The following is a 14,457-nucleotide window of genomic DNA, read 5'->3' as shown; positions in this document are numbered from 1 at the left end:
TCAGCAGCTACAGTTTTTCCTCACCCAGGTGGTGTTTACTGAAACCTCTGCAGTTGGCAGGAGGATACTGACAAAATGACAAAGGCAAATGAGTAAGGAAAGTGGACAGAAGAGATTTTTCTCTGCCTGCAAACCAGTTATCTGGAGAAGTGTTTGACAGACCACGCTGCGGAGTTATCTCTGTTCTTCAGACTTGCTAGACAGAACAGTGATTCAGTATTGTCAAATGAACACAAGAAAGGAGCTCTAACGGCCTCAGTGCTGAAGACTCAAGGAAAAGATGCCACTCCCAAGACCTTCTGTAAAGCCTAGAGCAGCAGTGCAAACCCTCCCACCCCACCTAACAGATTTACCATTCATGCACCAGGTTTGCCAGCTTTTAACCTGCAGGTGCAGGACAAACTACTGCACTGGATTCACTGAGCACAGCATTGCAATAGGCTACGGAGACTGAAGTTCATGAGGAAGACAGTGCTTGCGAGGGGCTCCTGTTGCCACCAGCTCAATCTGTTCCATCTGAAGACCGTTCCCAAAATCTCCTGAAAAAAGGGAGACCTGCAGATTGCACAGATGATCCTAAACAAGAATGCAGACCAACAGCTCCTATGCTAGAGCCAGGGTCTTTTCTGGCCTAAAGTTTGCAAGAGTTTGACGATACTAACCAGGAGTCAGGCTAAAGCAAGAAATACAACTCTTCTCCACACAGATGACATGTCCTGCTTGGTTTCTGTAACTTCATGCTGCTATAGGGATAGATCTAGTATTAATAATTTTTCTGAGGCTTTGTGTTGTTTTCCCCTTAGATTTTTTTTTAAATTATTTATATATTTATATTTTGTAAAAAGCTGCCAAGGAGACACAGAAAAAAGAAAGATTATTTCTGTGCAGAAACTTTTAGTCTGCATGAAATGGAAGAATACTTCTTAGGATCCCTTAAGGCAAAAATCAGGAAAGTGGGCTAAAGAGAAGGCACACATGCGTATCTCAGCATGTATTTCTGCTGATTAAAGAATACTCTTCATACTAGAAAACGAGTTAAAAGTCCTTGAATCTTATACTAGTATATATCTCTATATTTACACTAATACAGCTTTTCCTGAAGCTATATTAGTGCTCTCATTTGTGAGCACATTAAAAGAAAATAATTTAGTCAACATGAGAATTAGCTACTGTTAACTGTCAACAGTTCTTGACTGGGGCTTGAATCATTACTCTGCACCTTTACTTCACCAGCAGATTTGAAACAGGACAATTCTAAGAAGTGCTTCATAATGGTGAACTACTTAAAGGAACAAGAATTTGAAAAAAGCCATTAAAGTAAGTTGAATTTTAGAAAATAGTGGCAATCTACTAAGACTGAATCCTTATATTAAGAAATTTGGATCTAAGCAATCTGGTAACAATTTAAGCGAAGATCTGATAATTGTTTTGGTATGCTTTTGTTTCAAGTTTTATGAAGTTGTTTCTTTGTTGACTCAATGTTTTTTTGGACACCTAGATTTTTGATTATACTTGATCATATAAGTAATTTTTATGATAGCATTTATTTGGAATCAATTGTATATCTGCTAGCAGCAGGAAGGATTTGTATAGAACCAAACAAAACCAGCTGCACCATTCACAAGTCATATTAAAGTATTAAGAAAACAGTGTAAGATCTTGCTTTTATTATGAAAATAAAAGTAAACCAAACCCCATTTGGCAAATGACACTGTGAAGATTAAGAAGCTGAAACACTTCACATCTTTTTTCATATAGATATAAAATAGACTATTTGCTCTTTTTTTCTAATTAAAAGCTATAAAATGTTACATTTCACTGCAAAATATGTACTTGCTCTCACGGTTATTGTTATATTACCTACAGCTTCTGTACCACATGCAAAAGAAGCGTTGCCATGTCAAAAGAGGATCTAGAAATTCATGGAAGTCTGTAGAAGTAAAAAATCAGACACACTGGAAGACCAAGAACATATTTTGATCAGATATTTTAACCAAGATAATAATTTTCTGTTATAATAGAATTCTATTATGTGACATTGAAAGCATTTAAATACATTAAGAAAATACCAATAATTTGGGAGAAAAGCCCTCACAAGAAGAAATAAGTAAATTCTACGCAGCATAAAACTGGGAAAGCCATAACAGTAATCAAGAGCAAAAACCTACACTATTGTGATTTGTGAAGTCAGTTTCATTGTGTTTGTGTTGCATCTAAACATTTGCTAGACTAAAAAAAAAAAAAAAAAAATTACAAAGCACACTTCTCAATGAATGTGACAGGAAAATATCCAGCTTCTAAGTACATGGCAGCTACACAACTAACTTCAGAGATGAGCTCAAAATCCAAAACATAATTACATACTTTTTGACTCTGAGTTGAAATGTTCAATATTTACAGACTTTAGGTATATTTATACGCTTCTTAGTTTTGAGGGACTTCCCCTCTACCCCTTAGGATAATGCTATTATGGCTGAATTTCTTCTTCCTCCCCCATTTAGGGATGTAAGCTGTTTGCAGACCAGACTTTCACCTCAACTGTAATGTGCAAGTTCAGTTTCTGCAAAACCCCCAGCAGAGCAATAAAAGAATCTGTGGACATAATATCTCTGACAAAAGTGCTCCCTAGCAATTATTCCTTGTAAAAATACAGGCCACTATTGCAGCAAATATGGCATTCATAAGCAATTCCACATTTTATTCAGCTCCGAACTCAGAAGCACCAGAACAGAGAGCAGTCTCCTGGTGTGCCCTGCTACAAGCAGAGAGTTCAGCAAAGACTGTTTCTTCTCTATTATATGAGAAGATTTCTTTTTCTGGTGGGCACAGTAGCCCAAGGAGATGAATCGCCACTAAAATTTGAAAAGCTCATTTAAAAGAAAATGCCCACATTAAAAGACAGACATAATCCACATAGGGTAACTTCGGAGCTCAGATTGGTATACCACTTGACACCAAACAAAACTACCTAACCCCAAAAAGCATAGATATATGTAAAAGCAGAATTTCTCTCTGTACTTCTGTAGTCAGAGACTGTATGGGATCACAAAGTTGCCAGTACTAATTCAATTGGAGCAGAAACTCCCAGGATAAACATATAGCAGATGGCTGGAACTGCAACATACATGCTGCATTCATTCACCCCTTTATTATTCATCCTGAAGTCCCTCTTGACTAAACTGTAATTTTCTGGAAATTGCAATGATAATTGTAGGTAAATGAACAAAATTTAAACCTAATGCAAATGAACTTCATCCATAAAATATGATTCATGCTGGAGCCCTGTATTTTTTAAAAAACAGAAAATGCAACTCATCTGTTTCTACATGCAGATATGAGCAGATACACAAATATACAAACACTACCATTGCACAGACATAAAAGCTCATGACGGTGGTTCTGCACACAATAGTCCATCACTTGCATCCTACTCTTCGCAAAAATCACCCCTTTGGCTGATAGAACTATAATTAGGAGCTGGAGGTTTGTTGCTGTGTCACTTGAATGAATTGATCTGCAATGAGGCTTACAAAAAGGAACGTGACTTGTAGAGTGAAAAAGGCCTTAAGCAACCAATCTTCAGTGGGCTTTGTAGCCAGCAAAGCACTGTTTCACAGGACTGAAGCGTCGTGACATCTGCAAACAGAAACTTGTTTAAAACTAAGTATGTGTTAAAAGTGAACTGGAAGTATTGCTATATGTAAGAAAACAGTTTCAATCTAGTTTGAAAGTTTGCTTTTATGGAGCAGGGAAGACAAACAACTTTTGTACAGGGATATTATTAAGTCACTCAACTTTAATTGAGCATGAATTACAACAATGGAAATTTAAAAGCAGAATTCTTGTTCAAAAGGGAAGAAAATATCTTAAGAAATGGAAATACAGTCTAGTAGCTGGAAAACAAAAAGATTGCAAAACCATATAGTATTTTATAATGATATTTGTTGAAATGCAGACAGATATAAAAGGGTTCCTTCTCTTGTAAATCATTTTTCTTGGGCCAGCATATTATAGTGGTTTATTTTGACAGTAAAGCTATATATATATAGGGCAAATCATAGTTTAATAAAACCAGCAGTAGAAAGAGGATAATAAATCATCAAGTCTATCACTCTGCCTGTGTGCAGAGTGCCTGTTCTCTCTGGCACATTCTGAAGTGCCCTATTTATTCAAGGAAAAGATTATGCAAGAGCCTGACGTGTGTCAAATACTGTGACAGACAGACAGACAGACAGACACACACATTACTAAGCCTTGTTGCTAAGCCTCAATTTGTGGCAGAACCCAATCCTTATCTAACCTCTGTCAGTTTAGCAGGCACAGAAATTGATCATAATTATTATTACAGATAACTTCGGGTTTGCTCATTCACCCTTCCCACCAAAATGTCCAATCCTTTCTGTGCTATGGAATTGCTTCTTTAAACAGTTGCTTGAATTAACACAGCAAGACTGAGGAAAATACAGCTCTTCTTTCCAATCAGATTCTAAACTGAAAGAGGATCATGAAGCAGCATAGTCAGAAAACAAACTGCACTTACTACAGAGCTATCTTCCAAATGAAATAATCAATTGAAAAGAAAATAGGAGAAAAACTCTGCAAAACATTGCTGATTCTCTTTGGATGTGTTTTATAGATTAGCCATAGACAGAATATCACATGGAGCACTAAACCAACCTTACTTTTTCAAGAAATCACAGAATTATCTTCTGCTTCTGGCAAGCATTACTCTTATTCTAGTTTTGATTACCTATATGGAAAAGAAGGAAACAAAGGTCTAGAATCAGTCTAACTAGAAGCAGGCAGGTGCCAAAAAGAGCTTTATCACTACAATACTAGCAAAACCAAACCTAGAACCCTCTTTCAAATTATCATTATCTTCATAGGCTGCATTGTTAATAATGGAAAAAATACAAGAGAGACATAATAAGTATGGAAGACTTACCTGGATATGACCAAAATCTAGTGAAACCATAAAAACATGTACCTTTAGTTGTGAATTCATGCCATCAGATACTCGGACAACATTTTCATGACTGCTTGAAATATAAACCTATATAGCGTACTTTTTCATGGCACAAGCTTCCAGGGATTCCCTTCACAATAAGTTGTATGGTAATTGAGAACCACAATCGTATTTTAGAATCTGAATCAGGATCTGAATCAAGCACCGTATTATTCCCTAAGGACAACACTGGCTAAGAAAACTAAACCCAGTTCTCCAACAGATTAAGCTAGTGCCTAAATTTGTAAATTACTTGGGATGTGAAGGTAGTTTCACAACAATGAGTATTAGTTCCCTAATTATTTGGGCCCTTTCAAAACTTCTTCCTATATCTCAGAGGTTCAAGATTGATCAATACTCTGGAAGCTTAAGCAGCTATTCTTTTTATTGGCCATAACAAGAACCAAAAAATAATTTGCTGTCCAAGAGTTTTACAGGTGCTCGGGTGCAGGTAGTTCCCATGGATGCAAATTATAACTGTATTTATGCAGCTTGATTCAAAGGAGCTGTAAGTCTGCAATTCTCGACGGCATTGGCAAGAAATGGCTCCTACTGGAATCACCAGAATTTCTCTGCTTCCTTTCTGGGATATCACTTTCTCCAGTGGTCTGGAAAGCATCTAGTACAATGCTTCTTTGGTTGAGAGTTATTATTCTATATTTATTCTGTGGTACTGCCATGAAACTCTAGCCCAGACCATGATTTCCTCTGTGCTAAGTGCTACATAACAAAGAGCAAAGTCCCTTTCCTGAGAATTTTAGCAGTATTCAGTAAGTCATGGAGAAATCCACTCAATGCATGGGAATCCTACCCATGCTCCTATTCACCACCACAGGCTCCTTAAGACATTCATTCACAGGTAGACCCAGATTTGCAAAGACCTACAAATATCAAATCACACTAAACACGTTGTCCAAGTTTCTGTGCAGATCCTGCCCTGTTACTGCTCAAGTCTCCAGGGCATTTCAGTTTTCTCCTGTCAGTTTGCAAGGCCTTCCACCTATCGATAATTTCTAGTGCTCTCAGGATCCAAAAAACCTAAAATATCTCTCTAAGGTAGCCTCAGTTCTAAAGGAAGTGCTCAGAAGACAACTAAGTCCCCACACTTCTCAGGCTCTGAAGCAGGTTGTATTCATCTGACACCTATGTCCAAAGGCGGCCGGGGGAAATCAGGAAAGCATATGTCTGTGTTCTGCTGAGCCCAACTTTCAGCTTGGATCTAGCAGGCAAAGGTACAATTCCCCGTTCTGCCTGACTTGGAGCATATGCACTGGAAATGCTACAGAATTTATGATTCTGCATAGAAATGAGGGTTCTGCTTGTTGCATCTCCCACAGAGCAGGAAGCAATCTAAAAATAGAACAACCGAGTAAATCGTACAGATTGATTTTGGCAAGTACAGACTTAACCCCACCAAGGCTTTTTAGGAGAACTACAAGACAGGAGAAAACAGCTATTACATTAACGAAAGCAGATGGAGAGACCTTGGAAGAAAGGTCAGGCGAGGGGAGAAAGTTAAACTGCCAACAAAATTTAAATCCAAAAAAAGGGCTTGTACATAAGCAAGCAAAGAGTATCTTAAAACAATTCTCTAGAATTCTTACTTTTCTTTGTTTTCCCCCTTTTTTTTCCTGTTCCCTTAAGTAGCCCAATGTTGGAGTACTTAAGTGTAGTGCTGTCTCTCAGTTAACTGCCATTCATCTACACTGCAACCTGACAGTCCTCAACACGAGCCAGTACACCTCTCAAAACATGAATGCAGGATATTTAGAAGACATCCTTTCACCAGCCACTACACACATGACTGACACTAGTGCTAGACTACTATGTGACTCTTTTACGATCATAATTTGCTGTTGTCAGACTAGATTCAACAATTAAATGAAATATTACTACTGCTAACAGAGAGAGAGAATGAAGAACACAGGAAAACACACAATTTAACCACTTCTGATAAGATTCCTTTTTATGGAAGGCAAGAACTAAAGCCATACACTTTTTAAGCTCTCAGTACCAAAAATCCATGAATCTTAGAAGTGTCAGTACCTGATTACTGCCAGCAGACATCCCCTTAGCAAGCAGTGCTCCAAGACAGAGAAATGGAAGACACACTGATCTTCACAGTTGCTGTGGGTGCTGCTTCTCTGCCAAAATCCACTCCCGACACTGCCTACATGAAAGCTGCTTCATCCTAAGCTTTTTCCATCAATGGCCTATTTCATAAAACTCTTATGACCTCATAGCTTCTTTTTTAAAATATGGCCACAGTCCCCAGAATAAACTCGACATGAACAGATAAGTTACTCTGAAATACGGCATTTACAGAAATCCAAGACAACCCCAAATTTAAAACACAATTCTGTAAGCTCTCATGGATTGTTTCAAAAAATACTTCCTAAAGCTAGAGGCTCTCGTATTTTGTAATATGGGAGGCGTCTAAAAAGAAGGAGGAAAATGTTTAATTTTCAAAGATCTTTTTCCGTAGTCACATAATTTTAACAAAGCAAGCCCCTAAATACATTTTGTTTTAACCACAGTGCATTACTAGGAAGAGCTACTTTTCCTCTTTCCATACCTCTGAACAGTAACTAATTGCCATTCCTTATAGCATCACTGTCCACATGCAACAAGAATGAATCTCAAATTTTGCTGGATTCCCTCTGTTTCAGATGCAGATCCATTTTGAATTAAGTGAGAAGAAATAGTTTCCCTAATTATAACACCATCTGAACCAGATGCAACAGCTCAGCAATGGCACTGTGAAAATCTCAAATAATAAAAATATGTTTGATTGGGTAGAATAACTACCTCAAATTTCTCTGCATTTGCTGCCAGGCAAGAGCAGCTATGCAAGCACTCGGCTGTGACAAACAGCACCTAAGGTAACAGCAACAACTTATTGATGTGTCAACATCAAAAATGACCCTCAGTCTTTAAATACTCAGAAAGAAAGAAAATAAAAACTGGTTTGGATAAATAAGGCAAATAAGGCACACAACTAATTAACAGTCCTCAATGTGGATTCATGACCCATGTATAAAAAGGTTGCGGCTAATCTTTTTTTTTTTTTTTTTTTTACTTCAAATTGCAGGGGTGAGTTACAAGATGAAGGAAAAAGTATGGGTTGTAAGACGAAGAAGAGAGTCATGCCTGCCGCCGTGAGGCGCAGCAAGGCTGTCTGCACTGATGGCAGTCCGACCGGCACACACTCCTGAGGAAACTGTGGAGACGAGCAGTGGGACCACTGTGGCTCTCCTGAAAGCTCTCTGCACAACATCTCCATAATTTGCTGAGGGGGAACTGTACATTATGGTATAGATACACATGATAGACACTGTCATTAATGAAGACATTATAAATTTGTAAGCCGTCACATTCATATCAACACCTCAAGACCCAGGCTGAAAGTGCTCCAGGACAGCCGGGGCTGAGCCAGGCGCGACCCCCAGGCAGTCTGAGCTCACCGTACCTGAGCAGGGCTGTGGCGGCAGCGATGGCCCCACAGATCCCCAGGGATCATCAAGGGTGAGGAGGGAAGGCAGCAGGGCCAGAGCCTGCCTGAGCAGCCATTGCCCGAGGCAGCCATGTCTAGGCCCCGGGTCCAGGCCTGCCCTGAGCTCCTAGGCAGGCTGAGCAGCCTGCCTCACCTTGTGCCCCACGTCCGCCATGTCAGCTTGCCAAGCCCTAGTCTTTGGCTACTGCTTTAGGACAGAACAAGTGGGTGCCGAAGGTGCACGGGGTGGAGGAGAGGCCTGACTGCCACCTGCCACTACCCCACACGGGAAGGACGAACAACAGGATAATGCACGTCACCAGCAAAATCGCTGCTTCCCCTCCGCACCACCACCAGCCGCCTGAAGACTTCTGCAGCAAAATAAAAAGTGTCAATCCTGAAGTACACCTGACAGCAGGAGAAGGGAACGAGAGGTGATGTTTTCCCCTGAAAGTCTGCAAGGCATGGGGGCAATGGCAGTGGGGGGATCAGCTCTTCAGCTCTCTATTTCCCTCAGCAGCCCACAGAGAGCCTCCTGGCCACCACGTCTGCTCCCATTTCATCTCTCCTTTCTGCGTGCCATTTATTTACCTCCCGCTTGTTTGTTGGTTTGTTTATCTGACACAATGATAAAACCCAGATTTAGGTTTCCAGCTTTGACTGCAATTTTCCTCCTGTTGAGAGTATCCTGCAAAGGGCTCTCCTGCTGGAACTGGATTTTCCTCCTCTCCCCGGCTGCGAGGAGGCAGGCGCTCACTCCGCTTCCCCATAGTCCCGAGGAGCAGCAAGATGAATTAATTTCATGTCAAGTGCCAATTTCTATTCCATTAATGAGATCACAGAAAAGTCACACCTTACTGTGGTGGCTTGGTGATTGTAACAGTAATGAAAATCCCTGCTTTTGAAATAGTGCAGAACAACACTAAATTAGTACCTGAATTGACCAAAATTCAAAAAGAATTTTTTTTTTTTTTAAAGGAACTTATCCTTGTGATATTCAACATCTGAATCATTTAAATTGGAAACAAAACTAAGGGAATGTGAAATAAGGGAAAAATAGCATTCATTCCTAATAAAAACATCTCTCCAGATGGAAGTGTTTCAGATCATTTACATTCATATGCTGACTAATTATATCCAAACTAGGAAGAAAAAAAACCAAAACAAAACTTACTTTTAGGTGGTTTTTGTTCGTTTGTTTTGTTCTTTTCTTTCTTGTTGGTTTTGTGTTCTGGTTTTGTTTGGGGGTTTTTTTGTTTGTTTGTTTGTGTTTTTTTTTTAATCAGAAACAATCCCTGCTTTTAATTTTGTTTACTTACTTTTCTAGTGGTTAGGCATTCAACCCAACATAGGCTACAAAGCTAACAGAGGCATACCCAGTGCTGGTTGAGCTTTATAATTTCCTTACTGTGAGGAACTAAAGAACAATATAACCTTTATAGTAATAGACATTACAATAGGCATATTTGGAGGGCCTGGCAAATGCCACAAAAAATGTAGCTAAGAACAATTGTTCACTTTGACCATATTGGAACCTGGAACCATACTGTGTTCAAACGCAAAAATGCAGACAAAGGTTTTAGTTACACGGGTTTAGTTTACAACATGTGGACCAAATGTTTGCTACATAAACATTTGTAATTCCATGTAAATCAAGTTAATCACATGCTGACAGGAATATCTGTTAATTTCCTATTTGTGTTTGTTATTTTATTTTTTACCCTCAAGTGTTTAAAATTGCTATCTTAAGAAGCCTGACATTTAGTTACAGGAAATAAATGCAATGTAATTGGAAAAATGAATTATATAGATATAAAAAAAAAATACTAGGCCCTCAACCCCAAAAAGCTGAAAACAGGCAAGCATTTCTAATATGAATTAAAGGGCACAAAAAAAGATTTTTATTTCTGCCAATATATTTCATCTTGGTAGCTGCAACTGTTATTAAAACAAAAATGTGCAATAACAGGTGTTCTTATAGATACACAATTCACCTGCAGACATTTGTGTGCCTCACAGTGATTAAAAAAGATGCATTGGACAGGCAAACGCATGCTTTGTGACCTGCCCCAACTCACTTGCTCTTACTTCTGCAAAGGCAGTGAAGAGCCAGGGCAGATCATCTGGCAATCAAATCCAGACCCTCAATAGACTTTTCTACGATAAGGAAGAAAGTGGCTTATGAAAGGCAATTCTGTTACCCAGTATGGAAAAGCAAGGTATGTTATAATTTTTCTTCAGCAAGTTATGCAGTTAGTAATGGAGACTTTCAAGCAACGAGGTAAAGGAGGGACCGTCAGAACTATCTAGTAAATATTCACTGAAATTCCCCAAAGGCAAATATTGCTGTAGAATTGTCAGCTGTCAGTATTAAGTGTGAATTTAGGCCCAAAGGGCAGCCACAAGTTCTTTAAAATTCAAATATTTACAAAAAAAAAACTTTTCAGAATGAACTTGCCTTGAACAGACTGACCTTTATCTTATGCCAACAACGTATAAACACTTGTAGATATTTTCAGAGCACGGTGATACGCTTGGAAATTTAACTTCAATAATTTTTTGAATGGATAAATAATCTTTTACTGTCCCTTAACTCTCTTGTCATAGGTTAAAATAAGTCATGAAGATCCATTTAGCACTTTTGATGGCAATGTTGTATTCTCAACTAAAGCACATAGTGATTGTACTACTGCATCATCATGTACTTGGGGGGGGGAAGTTAAGCCTTCAGTATTTTCTGCTCCTTCAACAGTAGAAATAATGACTAGAACTCAGACTAATTTTTAAAAGGGTTTTGGTGAACCGACAGTGAAAGCTGAAATGATGATGGTGGTGGGGTTTTGTTTGGTGGGGGGCATGTTTTGTTTTAAATAAAAACAGAAGACCAGGGAGAAGGGAGAAAGCCAAACAAATTTTAAAACTCTGAAAGCGTGGACTGCATGTATAGTTAATAATTTAATTTAAAGAGAGTTCCCATTTATTTAAAGATAAGACATAATTCAATACACCACTCTATAAAGATATAATAACCAGGAGCTGCCAAATCATTTTTTTTTTTTTCATTTAGCTTCATAATAGATTACTATTCATTTAATTAACATGTTTGGGATATTTCTCTGATAAGTAATCCTTTTTGTAGGATTTCAATGGCGAGCATCTGTGCTGTGATAGATCTATGTGTGTTATCTCTCTTGCAATATTAAACAAAGGGAATATTTGAAAATATAGTAAGTCTGTATTAATGTTTGAATTGAAAACACAAGCAATGAAAATTACATGGGTGAACTGTTTGTTACCACAGTCACCTGGCCCAATAGTTCAGTCCATTACTGCTTCCACTGCACAAAATACAGAAGTACACTGTATTGTAATTCTCTGTTAAGATATCTCACACAGATTTTGAATATTTTGCAATCAAGTGTGCAGCAGGAATATCTGGCATTTGAAAGACACTGATCACAGAACATATTTTTTTCATTAAAGACAATTTTCTGCTTAATTGATCTTCTATAGTTTACATGAAACCTAAGAAATAGAATCTTGTGTCTTTGAAACATCTGCATTGTTTTAAAATTTGAAGTTGGTATGCAGTCCACTGAGTCATTAAGTCACAAATGAGGTTGAACCTTATTCACTACATATAACTGCATCCAGATCATATTTGTTCTGCCCGTTCACATTTCTTTCCAATTATCTTTAATTCTGAAAACAGACATCTTATCAAGGGTTGAGGAACTCACCTTTACTCCACATCAGGCATCACAATTCTTCCTGACAGAGGTAAAGAAAATAGGTAATATGTCATTTGTCACTGCTCACAGTCAATAGATTATTGATATGCCTCAGGAATTTTTCTGAAGTTTTGCAATGCCCTCTGTCTGGTAGTGGAAGTAAGAATGATGCCATGGCCAAGAGGAAAAACAAGCCTGAATATAATGTTCGACAACTGAAGTCCGTGGCAACTTCTGAAGAGATTGTGCAAGACATCTTGTGCAGTGAAGAGAGGAAATATCCAGTCATGTCTCTTGCTGAGCTGTATATTGCAATCCTGTTCTGGAGCTGAGATGGGCAAAGGCAACATCACCCTGAAGGGTCTCATCTCCAGCCCAGGGGAGTGGAGGAGCTTCCATAAGAGGAAGATATATCATGAACAACTATTCAAAGAAAACTAACTTGTTTGCGGATAATTCCTCTAACATCAACTCCACTCACCTCAGAGTTTTTGGAAAAGAAAAAGATTAGCCCAAAGTGCATGTGAGTGTGGAAATTTTACAGTTCTGCTGACCAAAACAGCGTTAGCTGTTCCTAATCAGCTCCTTGGCACGTACTTTAAGTTTCACATCTTGTTTTGATAAAGGCAAAACTTGTCCGCCTCCTCATTTCAAGTAACCCTTAATACATCTTTCACCTTTCTGACAATAGCATGAAAAGTACTCCTGTGATAATAATATAGTTATTTCTGAATAAGTGTGCCCAACAAGACTATTAAAGACTTGTCTTGTATTACATCCTATTTGGGAAGCAGAAATCAATCCAAAGTGAGTAAATGACCGGTCAGGAAACAAAAGACAAGAAAAATAACTATTTTTTTAAATTCGTATTTACATTACAAAGTAAGGAGATATTGGTTACAAATGTGACATGTCAAGAATCCTCAAGAGTTATTTCAAATACTTTTTCAGTCTAGCAGTCAGACTTAAAATGTCAAAGCTGAACATGATTTTCCACACCAAGCAGGTTCTCCTCCCCCGGCTCATTATTTGATGAATTAATATAGGATATGGGTAGGCACTGAAAGGTGACTTACAGGCATTTATTAAATCACCATGGTTTTACAAAATTCCTAGATAAGGCAATGATCACAGAAGTAGTTGTCTCTTGGGAAATAAAAACCACACTAGGCATCCTTTTCTTTGGGTGTCTTTAACAATTGGTTGTTTCCAGTCAGATGGCAGTGGGGAAAGTCTGAATTGCAGTAGAATGTTACAAGAAAAACACTAGGAACATTACATGTCAAAGTATTCAGTTTCTTCTGCCTTCATGTGAAATAGTGTTACGGTGTGGAATAGCAGAGTATCCCAAGATCTGATGCTAATACATCAGCCTTTTACTGCATCATAGCCAAAAATTAAAAATGTGAGCAATTACAGTTAGATCCCTCTAATGAATATAAACAAATTGTTAAGAGATGAAGGCCACCTTCTTCTACTGAGTAACATATATAATTTGAAACCAGTAGGCTATCCTGTGCCTCTGTTTCACATTGGACAGACAGCTATTAGCCAAGATTCATGTAATTCAAGGCTAGGAAAGGCCAGATCAGGTCCCCTGGACTGGCTTAGTGTATAATGGCCCATATAATGTGGGCCACTACATTTGATCTGGGACTGAAACCAAGAACTTGTCACAGACTAGCACAGACCTTTGAAAAAAATGTATCCAACCTTGATCCAACCAAGATACACAGACACAGATGTTCACTTCACTTCCATGGTTTACTTTATTGACAAGGGTAAAATTTAAATAAAATGCAGAAGTCATAAGAATTCAGTCCTCAGGCAGTGAAAAGAAATCTAAGAAACTGTTTGGAAAGCTATTCTCCTGAAACAAATGCATTTTTCATGAAGCAAAATGAGGAAATAGTATTTGCTGTTAGGAACTTTGGGCTATCTTGCCGTTATCCTCAGAATACACAAAGAAGCAGATGCATTCCGCCAATAGCATCATCAACTTTGGACACTGGAGAAAAATGCTATAGGACCTTTCTAAAGGGACTTGGTGGTTTCTCTCCCTTGGAAGAGCTCAGCTCTGCAGCATAAGCAGACATTTTCATTTCCAATCACTATATCTGACTTACTCTTTTTCATATCTTAGGCATTGCAAAAATCATTGTGAACAATACCTACCCACACTCAAATTATTAATTGCAATCATATATTAATTTTCCAATATTGCTTCA

The 14,457-nt window shown here is 38.3% G+C and overlaps 1 protein-coding gene across 2 annotated transcripts in view; it reads right to left on the bottom strand.

Moving 5' to 3' along the window:
• The window catches only part of NAV3 (neuron navigator 3), a 554,479-nt gene that overhangs the window by 435,691 nt on the left and 104,331 nt on the right, over positions 1-14,457 (bottom strand). Inside the window, exon 1 of one of the 2 annotated variants that reach the window (XM_087765093.1) lies at positions 7,052-7,142. The exons of the other annotated variant lie outside the window; for it this stretch is intronic. The gene's annotated coding sequence lies outside the window, so the exon portion shown is untranslated. Of the gene's footprint in view, positions 1-7,051; positions 7,143-14,457 lie in introns of those variants that run through there. 2 annotated transcript variants of the gene reach the window in all.

This window comes from Nipponia nippon, unplaced genomic scaffold (genome assembly GCF_047370975.1).
Source record: "Nipponia nippon isolate SJK-2023a ecotype South Korea unplaced genomic scaffold, ASM4737097v1 scaffold_3, whole genome shotgun sequence".
Lineage (NCBI taxonomy): Eukaryota > Metazoa > Chordata > Aves > Pelecaniformes > Threskiornithidae > Nipponia > Nipponia nippon.
Note: the sequence above shows the minus strand (reverse complement) of the source record. Positions and strands in the feature narration are given on the sequence as shown.